Source organism: Oreochromis aureus, linkage group 7, assembly GCF_013358895.1.
Source record: "Oreochromis aureus strain Israel breed Guangdong linkage group 7, ZZ_aureus, whole genome shotgun sequence".
Taxonomy (NCBI): Eukaryota; Metazoa; Chordata; class Actinopteri; order Cichliformes; family Cichlidae; genus Oreochromis; species Oreochromis aureus.
Window position 1 is genome coordinate 26,265,258 of NC_052948.1, and position 24,694 is coordinate 26,289,951.

Here is a 24,694-nt window from a genome sequence, read left to right on the forward strand (position 1 = left end):
ATAATCAAAAATTATGACAAGGCTATAGATGTGGTTGTTTGTCACTGTATAATATCATATCCATTTCTGCTTCAAGCTTGTTTGTGGCAAATATAGTTTAAGATTAAATGAGTGATTTTTTTTTTGTTTGGTTTTGGTTTGGTTTGGTTTGGTTTGGTTTGGTGCCACTAAACAGACACATTTCAAAGATCTCCACAAAGAAAAGTAAAACCTGTCTCTGTCATGGTATCTGGATGTTTTGTCTTAATATGAAAAAGGTGTGGCTGTCCAAAAATCGGGCACTGCGTGATGTAAATTAGAAGAGGGTTTGAATTGTTTTTTTTAGTTTTTCAGTCTTATTTATGAACCCATCTATCAACAGGATTATTAGAAAATCACAAAATCACATTTAAAAGTTTGCAGTAAGTGTTTTATATTCATATAAAACTTCACAGCTTCGGTCTCTCTTTAAATGTACATTTAAAATAATCTGAAAAAAGATTGTGGTTTAATGACATCAGATGGATTCATATCGCTAATGCTAATATATTGCCAGTGTATGATACACACGCTTTAGAGGCGTGACCTCCCAATCGTTGTAATGAGGAGCAGCAAAGGGCCTTTCAAAACAAACATGGTGCTACAAGATCTCAAGATTTGATGCTTTACTGTATATCCAGTGGTGAAGTACTTTGTGCATATTTATATGTACTTGTGTATCCAAAGCTTTCACAGAAGTGTAAGCAGCCTATTAAAAACTAACTCCACTCATACTGCTTCCATAGGAATGAAGAGGCTAAGTAGCAGCCAGGTGCTGCTAATGCAGTAGATGAATTGTATTACTGTAATATGTAATTACAATAGTGAAGAATTACTGTAATGAGCCAATATTTTCCCACAATTCCTTGCCATTTACAGTAAATTAAAGTACATGTGTTATAGTATCTTACTGTAGATATCACAGTATACTGTTCAAATTACAGAAATCAGTTACAGTTTGTATGCACTACTACGAGATACATGGTAAAATATGTGTTATTATTTTGTGTGTTTACAAAATAACAACAGATAGTAAATAGAAGACAGCAGCACAAAAAACTACTGACAGTAAAGTGCAAGTAGTACTTCACAGTCCTCTGCATTTAATGTAGAGTTTTATGTCTGAATAAATACATTTTAAACAAAACAAAAATAAAAAACAGTGTCGACTGTGCCTCAATTATGATTTTCGTGATCCTTGGCTGCCATCTTCTGGCAGCTTTGCATACAGCCTAAAAACATTGTATCAGCTGTAGTGTGAAAGTGTGTTTACGCAGCCACCGAGTATATCTGCAATTTAGACGAATACTTAGATGGTGATATTATTCTGTATTATTAGCCTTTTGTTTTGTTTTTTAAAATAAAAAGCGCAGTTTTTTCTTGTGTTCAGGCCATCATTGTTACAGTGATTTCATGTATTCAGTCTTTATATTAAAAAAGCAATGAGCTGAGCTTTGAGTGTCTTTGTGTGAATATGATACTTAGAGTCCGACATACCTTAAGTAGTTGTTGGGTATTTGAAGGCGGAATATGAATCGTGACATGGACGCTGCTGTAATAAATACCTGTTTAATTTTTGTGTGCATTTAGACAGAGCAGTATGCTACATGCAAGGAGAGGGTAGTATGCAGCAACTTACTTACTGATCCCACACGTCTTTTGAAATTTGGAACGTCTAGCATTCAAAGGAATATGGTATATTATATGGTATATTTTTGGTATACCCTGGTATATCATGGTATATCATCAATTTCAAGAAAAAAATCGTTTCACAATATGGTCTTGTTTAGCTCAGCATGTCACTTACATCAAACCACTCGGAGTCTCATAGTTTTTAGTATAAGTGAATTATGTCAAAACACAAGTATCGTCTGTGCCATATTTTAGGGATCTGATTTTTTTTTTTTTTTTACAAATTTTGCTAAGCAAAGAACTGGACAAAGGGAAGACTGCCAAAGATCTCACAGGTATCAAGTATGTCCCACCTAGACGCCCTTAGAAGTTAGAAGCCCTATCAGGATATTTTAAAAAAAATATTATCCCAAACCACAGCCGAGCAGTCGGACGTGGGTTGGCATTGTTTTGCACTAGTAGCACGAGGACAGGCACGAGCGCATGAACCAATTAGCTGTAGTGATTAGGCGTTAATTTGAAAGCGTTTAGCTTACAGGAAGTGCTCGCGCTAAACGCGGAGCGTTGACGCTGTTAAGTACTGACTGACTGACTGCTTGAGGAATGCTGTTCACTGAACCAGGGTAGTTTTTTCCTTCTTTCTTTTCTAACTAGGAGGTCAGTGTTAACAAGACTGGTGAACTGTGACAACAAGTGCGCTCGGAATAGTCGACCCGTTTTCTTTTCTGAATAAAGAAGATTTGCGTCAGCTGTACAAGGAGAGGAAGACACCACGGTCAATATGTACGGTTTTTTTTTTTGTTACTAAATTGTACATTTTCAAGTTTATCTAGCCTTTTCCCCATGCTGTTTATCTTCTTTAGGCTTGTTGTAGAGAGCCTACCTTAGCAAAGTAGCTCTTCTGTTGTAACCGCCTCTCCTGCTGCATTACTGTGCTGTCACTCCGCTGTGCAGAAGCCGGTGTGCCAAACCGTGTCGAAATATCTATCAAATGTTCAGTATTTCTACTTTGAGTGCCAAGCAGCTTCAAAACAAATATAGCCGCGTTTGGTTGCTTGTAGCAGCACATTATGCGAAACGAAAATGTATTATTGACGTTAAAAATGGCTAAATTCCGTCTAAATTGAAATGTATGGCACATTTTTTAAATATCCTAATGCCAGTATTTTATCGCAAAAGAGCTAAAAGATTGTAAATGGGAAAACGTGGGAACTGAGCACAGTGGTTTTCTTTGAAAACAGATTCACATATCCAAATAATGGGGGGGAGATGGGGACAGAGTACCCAGGGCCCCAAAGGCGGAAGGGGCCCTCGCAAACCTAGAATGAAAAGTTTTTTGTTTTAGTTTTTAACTTCTAAGTAAACGTTGCCTTAAATAAATTTATTGAATAAATTGGTTGGGCAATTGAACTTTGATACCAAAAAATACTGGAGAATATCTGATGCCCCCTTCACCCCTTACAAATCAAGTAACATGGTTTCGTCCAGCATTGGGGTGGCCTTTACAGCACAGTCAATTTACTGTATTCTACTGTATCTAGAGTACTGCTCATATGCCCTGTAAGTCACGTCTTTCTACAAGAAGGCAAATTCAAAGAATAAGAAGAACGGACAGTGAGAGAAGAAAGCAACTGGGGGAAGTCAGTTTTCAGGAAGATTTATCAGAACAGAGGTGAGCTGTGCACAGCCAACAGGTGTATCTATAAGCAGCTGTTAAATACTAATGTTTAGATGCAAAGCTACCATAATTAGCTCGCACAAGTTAACACCATGAAATTAACTTAATTTTCGGCACAAGGTGAGCTCATATAGTGGCAACTAAAAGTTACTCCAAGCAGTCATTTGTTTTGATAGAAATTTCAGCATAAAGCTCAGTAGCACTAACATCAAGTAGCATTAAGCTTTATTGTATGTTGGATCACATGATGTAAACAGGGCATTTAAAATGCCACGGCCTTTTAATTAAAAAAAACAAAAATGTAGTTTTTCTACGAGCATGTGCGCCAGTATACCCTTGGACATGCTCAGAAATGTTTTCATGTGTTAATAAATCACACCATCACCACAAGATGATTAGACTTCCTTACATGACTCTGATCTGTAACGTGTTTGAAAACATCAAAGGAGTACTAATGGTAAAGGGCTCTTAGTCTCACTTCATTGCACATATTAAAAACTCACTTTAATCTACTGTATTTGAGCTTTAATTCAGCCTACTCAGCATAGGTACTGTCATTTTAGTGTTGGTTTCATAAGTGCAAGTTTTGAAACTTATTTAAACTTTAACAAATATCAAGATAATTATTTACAGTTATTGTGCTGTGCCTTGATGAGGCGCTTCAGCGTCTCAAAGGTTGAATGCAGTGTGAGACTGTTAGCAGGTTAAAGAGGTCGGTCTGTGATGGAGGGAAGTGAGGTGAAGAGAGCATGGTTGCTGTAAGGGAGACTGTGGGAAGAATGAGAAGAGGACAGATTTCTTACATTTTAATTTGCTTCTTTTTTTTTTTTGACTTCATACTGAATCATTGCACTGTAGGTGAGGAAAGCTGATTCTTTCTGTCTGTTTCTGCTAACAAAATATGTATCTAGTGGTAGTTTGTCTGGATGTAACTAATAACTGGATGTACTTAGCCTAAGCATTTTCTTAGAAAACTGAAATTGCTGTTTTAAGCTCTTTTTTTTTTTGTCGAAAGTACTTAAATAAAAACAAAGAATCAAACTCTTGAAATTGGAAGTAAGCAAAACTCATTTAATTATTAAGTAACTGTGGACTTCAGTATGCTGAGATTCTGCATACTCCAGCCACTTTTACAAATTGTTCTACAGCTGTCAGATCAATTATTTATTAAAAAAAGAGATATGTGAAAGATGTAAATCAAAAAAAGAAGGGGGTCCAAGTTCTGTGGGTAGCCCAGACACAAATTCTTCAGTGTGTGAAACTCAAGGAATGTACTCTTTGTGACTTCAGTCACCTTTGAAGTGCTGGAATAAGTAACTTCTAACTTTATGTAACTTATTTTAGATAGACTTATTTAGATGGGACAAGCTGCAAGTCTCACTCAGCCTGAAAAACATCTAATTAATTCTTGTTTTTAGTATCAACAACCACTAGTGATGCTTTTATCCCTACATCGTAACCTTCCACACCATTCAGGTCACTGTGGTACGCATCGACCCGACGTGTAGTTTCTCAGGAGGTGCGCGTCAGGTTTCATAGAAGATTGCAGTGTAGAGTTAAAATGGGGTTCAGGTTATGGTGTAAGTTATGACATAGATCTGATGCAGTGGTATAATTCATGTGTTAGTGGAGTTAGGTTAGGTTAACTGGCCGTAGTGTAAATGTGAGTGCGAATAGTTGTCTGTTTCTCTGTTAGCCTTGTGACTAATTAGCGACCTGACCAGGATGTATCCCATCTCTTGCCCTTTGGATGGTGGGATAGGCTCAAGCCCCCTCCCCCTCCTCTGCAACCCTGAAGTGGATAAGCAATGTCTGGGTGGATGGAGCATGTTGGACATCAACAGTGTAAACCAGACAGTAGTGCTATGCTGGTTTAGTGTGCTGTGCTTTTGTGAGATCTGGAAGGTTCAGTGTTGGCCTGATGTTATGACATGTGACTCTAGTTGCAATGACAGCATTCTTGGCATAACTGTGAAATGCATCCCATAACTGCAGTAGGATGCTGCCTGCCAAAACAAACACACTGTTTGATTCCAAGGCAGAAGGTCATGGACCCCATATTGTAGTAATAGGAAAACAGACTTGTTCAGGCTGACTGTGGGAATGCTACAGTGAAACCACAAACACACTGTGCCTGTGTTGCTCTCACAGGGTGCATTGAACAGTAAGTCCATTGTGCAGTTGCTGGACTGTCACTATGTGAAGACCTAATTTAGCTAATATGCAGGCCTAAGCTAGCAAGGTGCATGAAACGGATACAGTGCAGTGTGTGGTCATGGCACTACCTGAGCTCATTCTCCTTTCATTTAACATGTATTCATTATCACTAACTTTCAACATTGTGACTGTACTTTCGGTGTGATGTCACTTGTGAGAATCTCTGCAATAATTATAGGTCAGTATAGCAAAACCTACATTTAAAATGAGTTTGGCTGACAGCCAGTTCGGAAAAGACCAAAATGTGTTTAGCTCTTGTGTTAAAGCACTCACTGGTATTAGGTTTACAAGTAGGGATTTTTTTTTTTTTTTTTTTTAATAAACTTACTGCTCATCTTTGTGTCATGATAGTTTGCTCCGTTAGAGGCTTGTTGAATGTTAATTGTTCATTATACCTAGAACCAAAAATAAGAAGAGTGTTCAGTTAATAGGGCTTTAGTCTCAAAGTAGGAACTCAGAGTAAGATATGTACCTTGAATTATACCCAAAGAAGGGGTTTCCGACTGTGCAGCCTTACCAGGCCTTTACTGCAGCTTGTGCAGTTGTTTGCAGGTCTTCCTGTATTTAGTTTTGTCTCCAGTAAGTGAACTGCACCTGTCTGGTGTGTTTAATGTTGGAACAAATTGGTGAGTAGTGAGTGAGCATTTCCAAACATGTTTAATTATGGGGCACTGAGGCTGTGACAAGCCTCCACGTGTTTTACAAATGGCTGTAGACACTCAGCCTAACACTGCTGCTCAGCTTCTTTATCTTGATACAAATGTAACCCAGAAATATGTCTTGTGTAACAGAGAGGCAGGCCCCCACACTGAGAGTGTATGTTTCTGCATGTATACATTACACATGCTGTGGAGACTTAAACACATAAACGAATATGCGCACACAAACACATACACAAGCCTTTGAAGTTAATGACTTCCTGTGGTAGAGAAACAACCAAACAACCAATTAACTTAAACTCTCGAACACGAGCTCATACAAATTACACTATAGAACCCCACATACACTGAAAGGACAGCTAAAATTGTACTGAAAGTTAATGACTTTGATTCTTGAGATGTTCTAAAGTTAGGAACAGTCTAATTTGTTATGCTCCTGAAAGTTATGTTTGGAAATAAAGTTATAGCCCACAATGGAAAATATCAAAATCAAACTGAGGCTTGTCTTTGGTCGCATTAGTGACCAATTTTACACACTAGAATAGAACTGATGTGTCAGATGGGTTACTACCCATTATTTTAAAGAATGGTGGCTTTCCTTTGTGTATGACTATGACATATTCTGTGCATGATAAAATTGAGGATTCGACACTCAAAGTGACCACACCATCAGAAGATCACGAAATTAACTGTATCGAGTCCATTGAAGAGAATAAATCTAGTACAGTCTTTCTTTCAGAGGAGGGAAGATAAAACTTGGTGGTATTGTGTGTTAATGTGCTGAAGCATGTAAACAAAGTAATGTTTGCAACTGAGAAATTTCAACTGAGCATCGCCCCTGTTGGAAGAGCGAACTGTTGCTGTGTGTGTGCGCTGCATGCTGTATGTTGCACATTACAGGTCTTTCATTGTAAACAATAGAGCTTGTTGGAAAAGTTAGTGTTGCTTTGGTACTGATATCATGACTGCTATCAGTATTGCAGAACACAGTCCATAGGAACATGTGAGCAGTTATTGTAAATCACCTAGGAAGCGTTTGGCCAGTCTTGGGTGCACATGTGAGTGATTGGTAATAATATCTTGTACTTAAAGTTTAAGTATGGGTGAGACTAAAGATGCTTGGAAGATAGAAAAGCAGTTAACTTAACAGTAGTAATGCAGAAAATACCTGAGTGTCAATGGACCATGATGGCAAATTTGATCCTCTGACGATTAGGGCTGTGCAATATGACCAAAATCAGTTGTGAGTCATAAGTCATTTCTTATCCAGATACCTTTTTATATATCAAATATAGTGCAATTTCTGCAAAGTCAGTGAATAGTTTATATAATCACCACATCAAAAGTGCTATTCTTATTTATATTTAAATTAAATAATCAAAAATGAACTAAATATGCGCCTTACCTAGCATTACCCCATAGTAACACACAGTAGATGACCCAGCTCAGTCATGCACGCGTTTCCCTGAGGCCTCCGCCTATCATTACTGCTCCTTTGTGGTTGTCAGGAAACTAGCCTGTCTGCAAGCATCGACTGCAGAGCGTCCAGTCTCTGAAGTGCACAGTTAAGCTCATACAGGGATGTTGTTCAGCTCGTCCACGGATCTGTTGTTACAGCGTGTTATGCTACGCGGCGGATTTCTCATAACATAAACAAGGCAAATCGACTAGTGTGAAGTGTTTTTGGCTAGGCCACTGTAATGGAGTGTTTTAAACGATCCACAAAACCATATATTTATAGATAGAAGTTGTAATGGCTGCTGTTATCAAACCATGTCCATGCTACAGAGGGAGCCCCTCGTTTAGGAAGAGGCTCCTCGATTAGTTTTGGCTGGTCCTTCTGTTGTTCTGTGGTGACCATTACTGTTATCTAAAACACTGCTTACTGCAATGAAAATATCGTGTTTTGCAACAACATGAAATAAATACTAGAGCATAATATGAAACAATAGATGTTTAAATATTGTCATGTGATATATTTCATCATATCCCACAGCCCTGTTTACACTGCTGGGTTGTGTAACGACTACTTTGTATCCATGCATTTATAACATTCTAGCAAATTTGCAGCCTTTTGTTGACGTTTAGCTTTGTCTTAAATGATACTTTCACATTTTATCAGCATGTAAGTCACCAAAACTGCTCTTCTAAGTCATTGTACTTCTGTTTGCGGAAAAAGGATGTAAGCTAAATCCAACTTTCCTTTAAAAAAAACAAAACAAAAAAGGGCCTGGAAACAGAAATTTGCAGGTGTCCTACCAATGTAAAAAAACCAAAACGCATCAGCCACATGAAAACACTGGTGGAATTGTTGCCCACTGTTGCCAGAATGGAGTCACTCTCATTATTAAACCTAAGAAATCCTATTACATGACCTCTGACTGTTACAGTGTGTCTGAGTTTTTTAGACTGTGACTCACGCGTTAAGCGAGCTTGTGCTATACTCATTCATTACACTGTCTGGCACAGCTGTTTATGCCTTTGCTGATCCACTGTCTTCTTCCAGAATTAGGTGGGTGGGAGTGTTTGGTTGTTACTATTTTCAGGACTTTTCTTGTTCCTATTGAAATCCTACAGAAAGGATTTTGCTCTGAAGAGTATTTACAGGAAGTGTTGAGTTAAAGTAGAAATTTGGTTGTTGTAAGGTCTTTCCCCTTCATTCATGCTAATCATCATTTTATAATATTGCTCATGCTCTGTGATGCTTATCTTTTTCCCTGCATGTATTTTTACCCTGAAGCGAACTGTGTGGAATTCACGGTGAAAACATGCAAAGCCCTGCTCATCTCGTCTTGCAGTCTTTCCTGTCCATCATACCTGCCATGCTAATTCCTGTTAACATACAGTTTCCTCATTCACATTACGCAATTGAGAATTTTATTTTGACTTGTAGTCAAAGGGATCGCCTACTATGCCTCTTGGCTTCAACACTAAAGCGTAGGGGCTAATTTGGAGATAAATGCAGTATGTACAGTATTCACTGTGTATGCATCCCTAAGTGGAATGTGCTTTTGTACCTTTTTGAAAGCAATTTAATATTTTAGTGTTGGAACATAGTACAATGTATTCTCATTTGTGTGGGTGTGTGTGAGTTGACTTTGTGTAGTTTGTAGAGCAAAGCTTTTAAAACTAGAAAGTGCATTTTCTGAAGAAACTGCAGTGTGAATGCTTGAATCTGAATGTATGCACTGAAATCAATTAATTGCTGAATTTTAAGTTAAAAATAAAAATGTTGAATGAGCTGGAAAATACAGAGTTTTTAACCTGAAAACAAAAGTGCAGAACTTTTGAAAGCTGATGTTCACACAAAAGAAGTTGGAAAATAGCTGAAAAGTTTTTAAATTAAAATTTGGAAAACCTAAGAAATGAGAACAGAAAATTTAGAGTCAGAAAACATCTGAATGAATATTAAAAGTTCATATTCTTTGAATCACTGAATGACTAAAGTGTAATCCCTCCACTTGGATCCACACACTTTTAAAGGTTTACATCTCTGAGCTTTGAAAGACATGCTGTTGGAAAGAGAACAACGATGGCTTCGTTTTGAGGGTAAAATGATGGCTGTAGAGCAAACACTGTGGACACAGCAGCAGTTGAAAGAGAAGTGTTTAAGATGAATATTGGCAGAGTGAGAGAGAGCTCGTTAGGCAGGCAGGCAGGTGTGAGCCTGGTTGCTATAGTGACTGCACCCACTGGCTCCATACACACGCGCACAGACATGCACCTCACTTTTGCTGCTTAAAATGAACAGAAAAGTCAGGTCGAAACAAATCGCTCCCAAATGAAAAGTACAGGTCCTATTGACAAAATTCTTTCACCGTGAGCGACAGCAATGTCCAGTCTACCTAATTCTCAGTTTTCATGCCTGTGGAGTTTATTATATGGACGTGGTGACAGTGTAAAGACAGCCTGTACTTCTGGTTTTCAAACGAACCTTCTGAGCCATTTTAACATTAGAGTCTATGGAGGAGTTGGAGGGAGGAGGCTGTGCATGGGTGACATTTATGAAAGAACCATAACACCTAGTACAATAGTAAACACATTGGCTACGTTTTGAGGGTAAAATCATACCTGTAGAGCAAACGCTGCGGACATAGCAGCAGTTTTAAAAAATATTTTAAGATTAATTTTTTCGCTCCTCTCACTCTGGCAGTTGAGCTGTCTCACTCTAGCCCCAACATTCCGTCCCATACACACCCATTATAAACTCTGAAACGGCTGAAAATCATCATGAAACTTAAACTGGAACTGAAGAAAAAGTATAATAGATATTAAAAAGATAAATACAAGTTGAATAGTTGAATGTCTTGTCTTCGTTTTAAAGTTTGAATGGTGGTTCTATGTCAACATATGTGGAAGTAGATACAGTTTAAAGAGTAGTGAGTTGAAGAAGAATTTGAAGGGTCTCCCCATTGAAATACATGGGAAATTTTTGTTGAAAAAAGTTGAATAATTTTAAAAATATAAATGTTAAAAATAAGAAAAATAGAAGCAGTCATGTCCAAAAGAAGAGGAATCTAACGATGTTTGAATGGTGTTTCTAAGTTGAACGGTTTTGAAGGAGTAGGACTACAAAAAACGTACGGAATCTATAATAATAATAAAATAGAATAAAGATTACAACAACAATACTGTGAATGCTTTTACAAGCATTCACACTAATAATTTGGTCCCTAGCTGTGTTATCTTACTCTAAGATAAGGCAAATAAAAGACAGGCTTTGGTTAAAAACTTTGTATACTTACAGTAGAGCTATACATAGGGCTGGCCCATAAAATGATGAGCATTATCACAAAATAACTTAATAGAAATATGAAACATGGTCAGTATAAAGTCAGTAGAACTCATTCCATCCATATTTTGATAGGCTTCACAAAAGGCTACTGATACTGAAAGCATGTTAGCATGTTATGCTAATCTTTGGGCTACTGTAGCCATACACACCAATGCATTAGAAGTTTGATCAAGATCAAAGACAAAATGGCCACAGATAAAACTTGTAAATAAAACTTCATTTGTCAATATTTTTCCCTTTGTCATTTCTCATTATTGCACATAACTTAAGTTATGAGCATCTATGGTTTGATTTTTCTGCACATGTAGACTGGATGGGTTGTTACCAACATGGGTATAGGTAGCCTAGTAACTTCCTTGATTGGAAAAACTGTCATCCCTGATCAGCAGAAGTCTTCATAAATTAGCTTCTAAAAATTGTCGTCAACAAAATGGACACCTGATTTAAGTTGGTAATTGTTAATGAATTATTTAAGATATCTGGGGGATACAGGCCTGCAGAGGGGACCTTTTTTCCTCAAAGGCATTGTTTATCTATCAAGCACCAAACTGGCTGCCAAAAGGGTCCTAAAATAAAAAGATGATGTAGTATTAGCATTACATGTTGCTACTCTTATTGAGCTCTCAAAAGTCTTGCACTACAAGCATGTATCTATCCAAACAGCACTAATTAGGATTCAGGATTCAGTATAATGACTATTTTAGTGAGTTACTCTGCAAGGTATACAGCACCATGGTGTGGGGGGGTGGGAGGTGCACTTGCTCACTTGAGTTCTCTGTCTTGGTCTGAGGTATTATGACCAGGTTGTTGTCACAGATTAAACTATCTGCTCAGCATCAGCTGTGTCGTGTATCTCTACCTGCCCGTGCAGCAGCTTAACCTTCAGAGTTTTACACAAAGGGTTAACCCAGTGACACAGTTTCTCTGCATGCACAGCCTGTTCACTGGCCCAACCAAGTAGTGTCACACACCTATCTACAGTTACTGTCAGTTTATGTACAGTTAATTTACAGTTTATGATCAGTCTTGTGGGACTCTGAACGATATTAGACTGGTTACAAGCTAGTCATTAGCTTGAAGCACTCCAGTGATAGTTAAGCTGCTTATTTGCCAGCTGGGGATTAACCAGAAAGTCCCCACTTCACAGGGGTCCACACACACACACACACACACACACACACACACACACACACACACACACACACACACACACACACACACACACACACACACTGCTTAGTGAAGTAGGAACAGTCTGTCAGCTCAGTACCAAGCTCATTCTGGTTCACTAGACTGGTTACATTTATTTGTTTTATTGAGCAGTGCAGCACAGTATATTACAGGGTTTGGGCTTGTGTGAGTAAATCTAAACTGTGCATGATAGTCGCACAAGATAATATGTTTGGACTGAGGCGAGGAGAGCATCTGTATTAAAGCAGTTACTGATAAAGTGTTACTTTCCCCTGAAACTGAACTAATATCTAAAGACTTGCGGACCGTCGTTTACATGCTGCACTTGCTTACTGTCACCAGGTGGAAGTATCAGCAACATGTAAGCTAGTCTTGGTGGTGATGGTGTTTGTTTTCACCCTGCTGCAGAGAGGAGTCATTACATGGAAAGAGCTTTTTTGTAGTGAAGTGAAACAAAATATTTAAAGACTATGAGAATTCGTCACTCCTGCCACTTTCTGTGCTTCTCGTGCTACTTCATGGTGTTGTGTTCATGCATTTTGTGGTGAACTGTTGCTTCCACAGTTAAGTAGGGTATGGAAATATTTGACTTATGTTTCGAAGCCTGTGGTAGACTTGGCTTTCAGCTTGATGTATGTATGCTTTTAAGTAATTAAGATAAAATCCTGTTGGGTCTGACATTATTAGAACACACTGAAATCTGTGTTTTTAGAAGATTTAGACCAGCCATTCCAGTCATTTAAGTTAAAGTTGATTTGATATTTGGAGATTACACGATTAGAAGCAGCAGACTTGTTTTAATAACAATGTTGTTTGTAACAATTTACCATCATCTCAGAATTCCTGTGTGATTCAGCTCATAGAGGCAGATTGCAGAAAACTGTGGAAGAACAACAAAGAACAGTGTACTTCCGTCCATCAATAATCCATCCATGTAGCTCTGTTTTGGTTCCCAGCAGCTCCACATAGTTTGCATGCTTGGCTGATTGACTGCATTGTCTAGTGTGTCATGCATAACCACTACTTTAGATGCCATGAAAAGTATCTCTTATAGCTGCAGGGAAAAACAAACGTAAGACATCATCAAAATAAATAACATACAAGCAGGACTACATATGATCCAAATGCAGTGGAGGAAAAACTAGTGAGTTTGGCTGGAGAGTTCTAGTTTTCATTAAAGAATGCTTGTACAGTAAATTAGCAGTGAGTGTTATTAACTAAGCAGAGACTTCCTGTTTTTTGGAGCTTGACTCATGCTAACTTAGTAATACATATTTGTTTGTGTATCCATGTCAAACTATATATTTCATTTTAGGTTACATTCAGGAAGAGAACCTGTTTCATTGACAATTAGGTGTTCATATGATGGCCATTCTACACAAAATAAGTAGATAAGCAAAAAAAGAGATGATATGGCTTGCAACAACACTAGGACCTGAAATGTGCAGATTACAGTAGTATCTGTCTTTACCATTAGACTAGCAAGTTTTAAAACAGGAAAGACTAATTTGGTGTCTGAAATGTTATTTCCTAAAGTTGTTTAAACTCTGGATAATCTTAGAAGTACAAGAACAGGGCCAAGTGTCTTTACAACAGGTCTATTTCTCACCCATATCACACAACAAGAGAGAGTCCATTGTGGATGTTCTCACTATGCAAACATTCTGTTTGGTTTAGCTGAGGAAGCTGCTAGATAGAGTGCACAGGAGGCAGAGCACATGACACTCACCTGCTCAGTGTGATTTAACCATACATTACCTGCACTGTTCTCACATGGGTGTAGTCTGGCATCACACAGGCTTTCTACTAGGGAGCTGGGACATTAAAGACAGGTTAATATCAAATTTGCATTCTGACAGCAACCTTAATTGGGTAATATGTAGAAAAGTTCACGGTAGCGTCCCAATTTGCAGACTGTTCTGTTTCAGTGACTGTCAGTTCAGCCTTGAGATCGTCTTTCGGTCTCCTGATTCAAATCACATTGTTCAATTCAACTCGGTGTTAATCAGTATTTTAAATCCTGTTTTAGAACATTGATATATGTATGAACAGATTACTTGTTAGGTGTGGTGTTTGGTACTGCTTCATGCAGTCTTTAGTTGAGTAAAACATTCATTCTCTTGTTAAAGCTGTTAATACCAATTCAATGCAAAAATAGTCTTTCTGAACATTTGATATTAGCTTAGTGGCTAACAGAAAAGAATTGCCTAGTGGCTTTATTAATTTAAATGAGATTTTTACCAAGAAATCAATCTACAGTAAAATCCAGCTGACCTGATGCTCTCTCATTAGCTCCATTGCTAAAACCTGCTGCTTCAGTGAGTGCTTCAGATTGACACTTAGTTGTAATGTGTAATTATTTGAAGTATTAATTCATCTGTTAATACTTTCAGCACTTCTAATTTTCGCCTACAGGATATATTACCAGACACATGTCAAATTATGGAAACGCTGCTGCTGATGGTTTGATGGTGTGGGGAATCCTTTATTGGCAAACCTTTTCCATTAGCAACAACAGACGGGGTTTAAATGCCACAGCAAACCTGAGTATTGCTGCTGACCATGTACATCCCTGTATGACCTCAATGTACCCATCTTGTGATTGCTGATTCCACAAAATAATGTGCCATGTCTCAAAGCTCAGATCATCTCACTTTTCAGCTCACAGCTCAAAATACTTTTATTCTGAAGGATTTTATCACTTTCTCTTGACAGTGGCTACTCTATCACTGAATTAAGTGACTTCCTGATGTAGACAATAATACATTGGGCACTCTTTGTGTTATGGACACAGTAGTAACTTGTTAAACCTATGATATCAGTGGCATGGTCTCTTGGAGGAATAAATGTTTTTTTTATTTCTGATTAATCTTGTAATACTTGGCAGTGTGGTGTTTATTTTCAGGGTGTGAATTTATTGCAGTCACTGGTGGAAATATCTGCAAATAAAAGATCAGATCTTACATTTACAATATAACAGTGGTAAATACAATCAGCAGTTTATGGTGGATTGACTACCAAAGCCTCTACTGCCATCTAGTGGTAACCTCTAATATCACTATATAGCTCGGTTACTTTAAGTGAAAGATAATATTCTAAGTTGAAAAATAAAAAGCTAATGCAGTAAAAAAAAAAAAAAAATTGTTACCATCTAAAATTTGGAAGTAAATTCTATAACACCAGCTGTTTATTGTTTGGTAAGTTTATTCTTGTTAAAGTATTGTCTTCTTGTTAATCATTATATAATGACAGCTAACTATGAAGTGGAAGGCCACCTAAACTCAGAGTGCGGTCAGTGGATGCTGAGATGCATTGTGCACAGAGGTTTCCAACTTTCTGTAGAGTCGGTGGCTACAGACCTGCATATTTCATGTGGCATTCAGTGGGTTTCCATGGCCGAGCAGCTGTACCCAAACCTTACATCACCAAGTGCAATGTAAAGACGTGTTCTCTGGACAACCCCCAAAGGTTGATTGTGTTCATCTCTATGTAGCGTTTTCAGTGTAGCGTTTTCGTCACTGATCCAAGCGACTTTTTCAGTCTCAGCTGACTGCAGGTTTCATCAATCTTATAAACAGTACAATGTACAATACAGTTTGCACAATGACTGAAACCAGCCCACTGAATGAACAATGGGCTGTGAGGTCAGTTCCTTGATCATTAATATGCAAATTGTCATGACCATTGATCAACAACGATTGATCAAAGCCCATTGATTAAAGACCCTTGATCAATGGCCATTAATACCATTCAGAGAGTTGGGGAATGGCTGCAATCACAGCATTGTAAGATGGTGAAAGATGTCAAATTAGGCCCCCTCCTCTATTCAGAGATGGTCTTTTCCTTTTTCCTCCCTGTCCAGGATGTGTATATCCTCATCACTGAAAGAGTGGCCACTGGCCTGTAGGTGTAAATGGACTGTGGAGTCCTGGCTTGACGAGTTAGCTCTTCTGTGTTGTGCCATCCACTTTGCCAGGGGTCGTTTGGTTTCCCCGATGTATAAATCATGGCAATCCTCCTGGCACTTAACAGAGTACACTACATGGATGAGTGATGAAATGTTTCTACCACTGAAAGTGCTACGTCCAGATGAACAGGATCAACCTTTGGGGATTTACTTACCTGGATGATTGAGCATGCAAGTTTGGCATTGACGGTTGCCATGAGAACTATACTTGTCTGACTGGATCATGCTAAATGTAAAGTTTGGTGTAGGGGGGATTATGGTGTAGGGCTGTTTTGGAACTCTTAATGCTTCAGCATATCAAGACATTTTGCACAGTTTCATGCTCCCAACTTTGTGGGAATAGTTTGGGGATAGCCCCTTCCTGTTCCAACATGACTGTGCACCAGTGCACAGTCCATAAAGACATGAATGAGAGAGTCTGTGCAGGCCAGTCCAGTTCTTCCACACCAGAGTCCTGACCTCAACCCGACAGAACACCTTTGGGATTGATTAATTAGAGCAGAGACTATGAGCCAGGCCTTCTTGTCCAACATCAGTGTCTGACCTCACAGATGTGTTTATGGAAGAATGGCCATAAATTCCATAAAGACACTCCTAAACTGTGGAAAGCTTTCCAAGAAGAGTTGAGGCTGTTATAGCTGCAAAAAGTGGGCCAACAAAACTAACTGAAATAAAACTGAAAGTGATTTAAAAACAAATCTAATGTAAAATAAAAAGTTACACCAACTCTGCTGACCAGCTTTTTGAAGCACATTAGTTAACACAAGATTAAAAATGAGACTTTCTCATTTTAATCAACTTGAGGAAGAAGATATTATTTTAAGCAACAATTTCACTATGAATGGCAAAAGTGAATATGTTGACACATTCATCATGCAACATAGTATTTTGCCAATGAAGTTCAAAAGGTCTCAGGCTGAAGTAACAGGTTTTTACTTTGTTTCTAGAATATTTTCAAATATTTGAAATGCAATTTATTAAAAGGGCAAAAATGTGCTGACTATTGAAGTCTGAGAAACATGTCCAGCAGGGAGAAGGAGGGGCAGGAAACACTGATGTCAGCACGGATGAAGAGAAGGGAGGACTGCTTTGCTTTTTCCTGTTTTGTCCCCACTTCTCCTCCCCCTCCTCTTATCACTGAAGTGGAGATGGAAAGAACGGTGATCAGTCAGAGCGCGGACGAAGGATTAACAACTGAGTGAAAATGGGGAAAGATAAAGGCAAACAGACTGACACAGTGTGAACGAGAAAGTGAGGGGAAACGGATACCAAAACGAGTGAAGGAGTTGAATAGAAAAGCAAGCGATTAAAAAGTATACCACAGAAGAGGCCACAAGGACTGAATAGCTGTTTCTGGAGTTGGGTGGACCCTTTACGAGAAAGTGTCGACATCAACCACCACAGCTACCATGTACAGTGGATATGGAGGTATGGACAAGTGTAATGCTCTCACAGAGACTAGCTTATCTCTCTAATCATTAACTGCTTATGTTTGTCAGAATGAATTCCCAGTTGCACGTTAACAGGCCTGTAACTTATTATTAGGTGATGGCCAGAGAGTTTGACCCCAAAATACCAAATTTAAGTTATTTTTATAAATCATATTTTTCAAGTCTGTCTGCTAACAGTGCTTGCAGTTATGTATGTGCAAAACAATGAAACTTGTGATTTCCCTCCTCAGTTACAGAGGACAAATTCCACAGTACTCATTAAAAATTTCCACTAAAGTTAAATAGACTTCGTCAGAGTTTATCGATTCAGGTGTGGCTACAAGGGAGTCGAATACAAACTTTTCTGCGTGTTGATGTGTCTCTGCCAATGACGATGTCGGTGTAGTTTGGAAGATCATTATTGCATTTGTTTAACACAGGCTGATCCTCAGTTGAGCTTCAGATACACTTTTTAAAGATATTTTTGTACATGAGGGCCCGCTCTCCTGTTTGAATAACTGATGGAGACATCGGCATTGCTTTTAAACATATTTAAAACGTACAAGAGCACATCTGACCTCTTTTACATATCGTCAATTTACAACTTTTCATTTTAAAGTTTGTTTTTATTGTTATTTTTCATAAGGTCTCCTTTTCTCATCAGTGATGAGACTTGATAGAGTGTAACAATGATAACACTGTTACTCAAGTTTGTTGGGAGGTGTGTTTTGTTTCTGTTATCAGTTTTTCATAGTGACTCACGGAACATAGTTATGTTATGTTCCTGGTATGTTGTGGGTAGTACATATTAAAAATAGTTTAAGGTAGGACGAGAACTTTGCCTCTGATATGGTGTTTTTTTTTTTTTTGTTTGTTTTTTTAAGGAAATTATTAACTGGTTTGTTTGTTTTTATTTATTTTCTATTTAATAGTCCCCTCTACCTAGATGTATCATCTTATATCCTAAGTGTCCTGCCTTTATTAATAAACAGAGTTCTGTCTTAATTTTTATGTGACTTATTTCAGACCTTCTGTTTGAAACTAGATTCCAGGTAAAAGTGTTGTCATATTAATTTAAGACTGATATTTATTTTCAGACTTTCTGTTTGGATTGGGGTAAAATGATGGTCTGGGTTTAATCCTTTCACAAAGTGAACCACATGTCTTTAATCTGCAACAAGTTTCTGCTCAGTTTTGTTGGTCACCATGGTGGCAAGTCACATGACAATTGTCTAGTCTTAATGGGTGCCTAAGTTGTTTAATGCTAAAGGGGGTTCTGATCTTTGCTAACCTTGGTTTTAAACCATTTTTGCAATGCATGAAAAGTAAATTCAGAAGAAATTCCATTTAAGGAATATGTGTGTATTAGTAGCACTGGTTTGGTGAAAATCCTACTTGTAAAGAGACATTGACTGTGGAAGGTATAGGTAGTGTTTGAATGCTTCTTTATGAGGTTCCTATGTTTATCTTCAGGATAAACATCAGTCACTACTTTTAACATTGTTGGTATCCACTTCTGTTTGAGCTATGACCACATCTGTTTTAATGAGATTGTGTACCTTTCTAAATTTCCTTGAAGAATATGTCGAAGGACTGTTATTTCAAAGAGAAACAAAACAAAAAGGATCAAAGTAAGATTTGTTTCAACTGAGAAGTCTCACTATATGAATGAGAAGCATAAAAATCTTATGCTTTTTCTTCCTTTTTTACTTTGTCGTTTTTGTTATCATGCCTTCAGTTCATTGTCTTAAACGGGTTCTTTTTCTTTCCTGGAAACAAGCGAACATGGCTGCACTGTAAATTTGTTGGGTTATTCCTGTGACTCAGTAAATCCAGAAACTGCACTAGTCTTTTCCTGACCCTGCCCTTGCAGGATGTACAACCCCTCCACCCCCTCCAGTTTCCTTCTCATACAGACAGTAATGTGAGGAAGGAATAGATTTAGCAATGAAAGTAAAATATATGAACAGTGCACAGGGTGTGGGAGAAGAAACTATGAAATAATAGTGTTGCAAATAGAAGAAACTAGATTACAATATAAGGCACTAAGTCATTGCTGGAAATGGAGAGCAAAGCTTTCCTCATCTCATACTCAAGCAAAACTTTTTTTGTAACAGAACCCGGTATAATCATCTGTTTCCACCCTGTTAACGTTAACCATTACTTCATGAATTTCTCTGTTAAATCCTATAGCTATCTATTATTGTAGTTTAGTTAACTGTTGCAGTGAACAGTTTGTTTGCCTTTCCCATTATTTTTAATGGTATCTACTGAGCTAAACCTGAGGAATATGTTTCACTATTTATTTTCTGTTTGTCTGTCCATTCTTTTAGAAATTTTATTTTACTCTTAGATTTCTATTTGTCCATCTGCTTAGGACAAACAGAGAAACTATTCTGGATTTGCAAAACTGATTTGAGTATATTCATAAAAACATGTCAGTTTATTTCTTGTTTATCCAATCATTAGGAATTTTCAAAGTTATAGTTCTTTCTTTCAGGTGTTCGTTTTGCTTGATAACTGGCAGAGTCTGGGGGCAGAGGCAGAGGAGCAAGCTTGACACGAGTGTTTTTCCTCTTCCTGTGTGTGTGTGTGTGTGTGTGTGTGTGTGTGTGTGTGTGTGTGTGTGTGTGTGTGTGTGTGTGTGTGTGTGTGTGTGTGTGTGTGTGTGTGTGTGTGTGTGTGTGTGTGTGTGTGTGTGTGTGTGTGTGTGTGTGTGTGTGTGTGTGTGTGTGTGTGTGTGTGTGTGTGTGTGTGTGTGTGTGTGTGTGTGTGTGTGTGTGTGTGTGTGTGTGTGTGTTCTGGATCTGACAGTCTGTCTAGATTTGACATTCCTCTCATGATGGAGATGCATGAAAGGAATGATATGACAAAGGGACCACTTTGAATAAACACAGCAATTTTCATATGTAGTGAGTCAAGAAATGTTATTCAGCAGGAAGTAAATGATGATCATTCAGTGGAAACTTTAAAGAGAGCACTGCTTAAGTATCCTAAATACTGTGAAAATAACATCTATCAACCTTGATATCAGGATCACCTGCCTAATATTGTGTTGGTCCCCTTTTGCTGCAGTATGAGCAACGCTAGTTCATCCATTGGATCGGACCATTCTTTGCTGCTGATGTGCGTCAGTAAGCCTTGATCACCCATGACCCAGTTGCTGGTTCACCACCATTCCTTCCTTAGATCATGTTTAATAGATAGGCAACTTATTAAAACATGTAGTTACTACATGTGTTTCGTGGACTAGAAGCACCTCAACGTGTGAAGCCACAGTTGTCACTCAGAAAAAGGTGGATTGCCTATTTCAGTTTGGGAACTGGTGCCCCAGGTGGAGGAATCCAAGTATTGGGGGGTTTTGTTTAAGAGTAGGGGGAGAGAGGAGATGGTCACTGACAATAACAGTGATGTGAATGTTGTACCAGTCTACAAGACAGAGCTGAGCTGTAATGATATCGTGCTCAATATAAAGATCACTACACTGGGACTGTATGATTATGGCCAAAATAATTATGATGATTATTTTGAACAGGATTGAAATCATGATTACTTTTTATGATTACTCTTTTTATTTTTATTTCTTTTTAAGTGTCAGAAATGGTTTTGTTGGCTGATCCTCTATGACAGACAAGTTGTTCACCTTCAGCTGTGCCAGACATCTGAATTGTGTTCGGTATCTGTCCTTTAACATGGTGTTACACGTCCAGACTAGTCCAGGAAACTTAAAGCTGCACAGTACGGGGAAGAGCAGTGATCGGCAGATACAGTCATGTGGTCAGACACTGACTTGATGAACATTTGATTTGCATTTGGTTTTACTTTGCATTCTAATGGCAGAGCATGCATTTTCAATATAATCTCAAATTATGACTCACCATTATGTAGCAGGATTGGGGACTGGTCCAGATATTACTCACTGTGTTCATGCTTTCATTATCAGAATTTCTTTGTTTTTAAATCTACATAATAAAAAGCTCAGGGTTAGATAAGTCCCAGTTTTGGTTTAGCTTGAAATAAGTTTCCAAGCAGTGAATAATAGTGCCCACTTAGGATCTCTGTGTGTGTGTGTGGTGGGGGGGCCGGGAACATTTTTCTAGAATGGTCTGGGAGGGAGAGGTCAGAAAGCATCAGACAATAGGTGTGGTGTGACACCCTTCCATTCGTGTCTGTGGTAATTGAGTTTGAGTTTGTGGCGCAGGGCCATAGTCCTAGTGTAGATTTGAAACCATGAAAGGCAGAGGAGATGGTGTGACTGGAATCTTTTGTTATCATTGGCCAGGACTGCACCACTGTTTGGATCAGGTAGGGAACAAACACGGTGTCAAAGACACCCTGTTTGTTAGGTGGATCTGACCAATGTCTGAATGAGCTAGTTGTTCAACTAAAGCTGATGATTTACTGCAGTGATTTGCTCGTGTCACTCTAATAATAAAGCTAGAGATTACTTATTACACAAGATAGGATGTGACACAGCGAGAAATGTGCCGATTACCACTGACTTGTTTGAACCTGAAATCTGACTTGGAGTACCATCAAGGTTGGTTTTTCTATTTAGATTTACTGGTGTACCATTTGTTTATATAGTGATAGTTCATATGCATTTAATTTACAGAGTCTGTGGTTCTCAGGACTTTGAGTTTTCATTCCAGACATTTTTAGATTTAAAATATAAAGTAATTCCCAAATCTCAACAATGTAAATATGATGAGATGACGTGGAAAGAGCACACTGCTGTTGCTTTAGATTCATGTCTTGACTCTGATTCAATCTGCATAACTTCATAAAATCAAGTAAAAATGATCCAGTGCTTGAATAAGGATTCAGTCCCTTTTAGTGCATATACTATGTACATGTTGCATGGTAACATTCACCCAACTAGGCTGTTGTTAACTTGTGGTTGTTTCACTTATTTTGGTTCTCAGTCTGATGCGCATGCAAATTAGAACAATGTGTGTGATAGCGCTGCACAAACAAAATGAAACCTCTTTAACCTGTCCCAGCTGTCACAGGGCTGAAGGCAGGGTGCAACCTAGACCGAGGCCAGTCCATCACAGGGTTGCTAACCAGTGCACTACTGTGCCACCTCAGTGTTGTGGGGTCCCGAGATATGCTGGGAAAACATAGGAGTTATTAAACCATTAACCAGGTCCATTTATCCTGGTTTCACTGTTCAGCTGACTTTTAGTTAGCATTACATGATGTACTCACATACTGAAAGTGTGTGTGCGCATGTGCCTTTGCGCGTGCGTGTGTGTGTAAACAGCATGAAAGGCCCAGCACTTTTCCAGAAAGGGGCGTGGACAGCAGCACCTCATTACATTTTAAAGGAGATTCCCATTGGATAAATACACATGTAAGCTAACAATGTTTCACTGACTCCTTACAGAGCATTGTAACCACTTTTCACTGCTGTCAAAGCGTAATGTTATTACTTATCAGACGAGAAAAAGGAAATGCCTGAATGTGACGGACCTGGTATCACTCAGCTTTTCCACTTGGTCTGTTGGTGTGCTGTGAACCTCTGAAAGGCTCAGTTTGTCTATGCCTTTATCTCTCACTCCCCCTCAGCACTCATGTTTTTTGTCAGTACTTAAACTAGGTTAAGTCAACAAAAAGTTGACCATAATGTGTGCATAAATGTGCACTTGCACATTCTCTTTCTCTCTCTCTCTCGCTCTCCCTCCCCCTCGCTGTGTGAGTGTATAAAAATCAGTTTGAAAATGTTCTTTTTAACCAGAAAAAATATGTTCATGTTTATGGGAAATGATAATATGAAAATTGGAGACCATTAGATCATTAAGGTATTCTTTTTAGTCTCAGTGATGTGGTTAAAATGGACCTTTTCTCCTCAGCCATAAGCCTGCGCCCTTTGGACCTGTCTTCCTTTGTTAAATTTCCTGTCAAGAGAAGGAGTTCCATCTGACTTCCTGTTGGATTGTGACATTTCCTGTGATGTGGAAGGAGGGGGTTGGTACTTGCCTTGCAAAGGCCTTTCAGCTGTTTTAAGAAACAGGATGCAGGACACTGCATAGGCCACGCTAGGAAAAACTCTGCTGAAAAATTTATCAGCTGACTTTAGCCTCAGTAACACAGCACAGACTTCAAATATGGGTTCAAATGTTGTAGCAACAAAATGGATTCACCTAAAGATAAGAAGGAAGTTAGAAACCTTTAAAAGATTAAAGATTTATTTGTTCCCGCAGCACAAAATACACAAAGATACAAAAAACTATAATTGCATTTCCCTTAACTTTTACCCACACTGATAAATTGTGTCATTTCACGGCATTCCAATGGTAAAGTCGGAAAAGCCTAAAAAATCGGGTTTGTTTTGCTTTTCAGGAAGGCAAAACCATTCATGCATCACTAGCAACACAAGCAAGCAAGCAATTTATTTATATAGGACTTTCAGACAACTCCCAGCTGAAAACAAAGTGTTGTACACTTGACATGACAAACGAAAAATCATTAATTAAATTAAGTAAAAAAAAAAAATAAAAATCAGCACATTAGATAAAAGGAAAGAAGTAAAATCATAAATACAGCACAATACTTTGTGTGTGTAGTTTGTATTTAAAAACACTGCTACAGCCTGGTCAGTGTTCTGTTTGTGACTTATTTAGTAGGGCGCAAATACACAATACTGGCAGCAAAGTTTATAATGTTTTACACTTTTCCTACAGTTCAGATTCAGTTTAGATGCCTGCAGTTTACAGTTTAGATTCCTACATCTTGATTGTTAACCTTGGGTTGGTGGGGCTGCTCTGACTTCCTGGGTTGGAAATCCTAGTTGTGGTAGTGTCACAGATGAAGATTCCAACTTGATCTGGAACACACCTTAGGTTGTGGGCCTATTGCTGGCCTGAGTCGAGACCTTTGAATCATGTTGCTCATCTGGGTTGATTGATAAGTTTATATTTTAAAAGGGAAAATATGAGTGTTTGGTTTTTGTTTTTTTGTTTTTTTAACTGAGCTTACAAAAAAATACTTCTATGATCGTTAAACATGTTTTCAGTCAGCACATCTTAGATGGCTGCTGCGCAAAGCAAAGAGCACACATTTGGACAAAATGTTTTACTGTTCTTGATTCGAGAAATACATTTT

The 24,694-nt window shown here is 38.3% G+C and overlaps 1 protein-coding gene across 1 annotated transcript in view; it reads left to right on the forward strand.

The window, feature by feature from the left end:
- Positions 1-2,197: 2,197 nt before the first annotated feature.
- Positions 2,198-24,694, forward strand: part of ripor1 (RHO family interacting cell polarization regulator 1) — a 46,018-nt gene continuing 23,521 nt past the window's right edge. The window contains exon 1 of the mRNA XM_039614504.1: positions 2,198-2,273. The gene's annotated coding sequence lies outside the window, so the exon portion shown is untranslated. The remainder of the gene's footprint in view (positions 2,274-24,694) is intronic.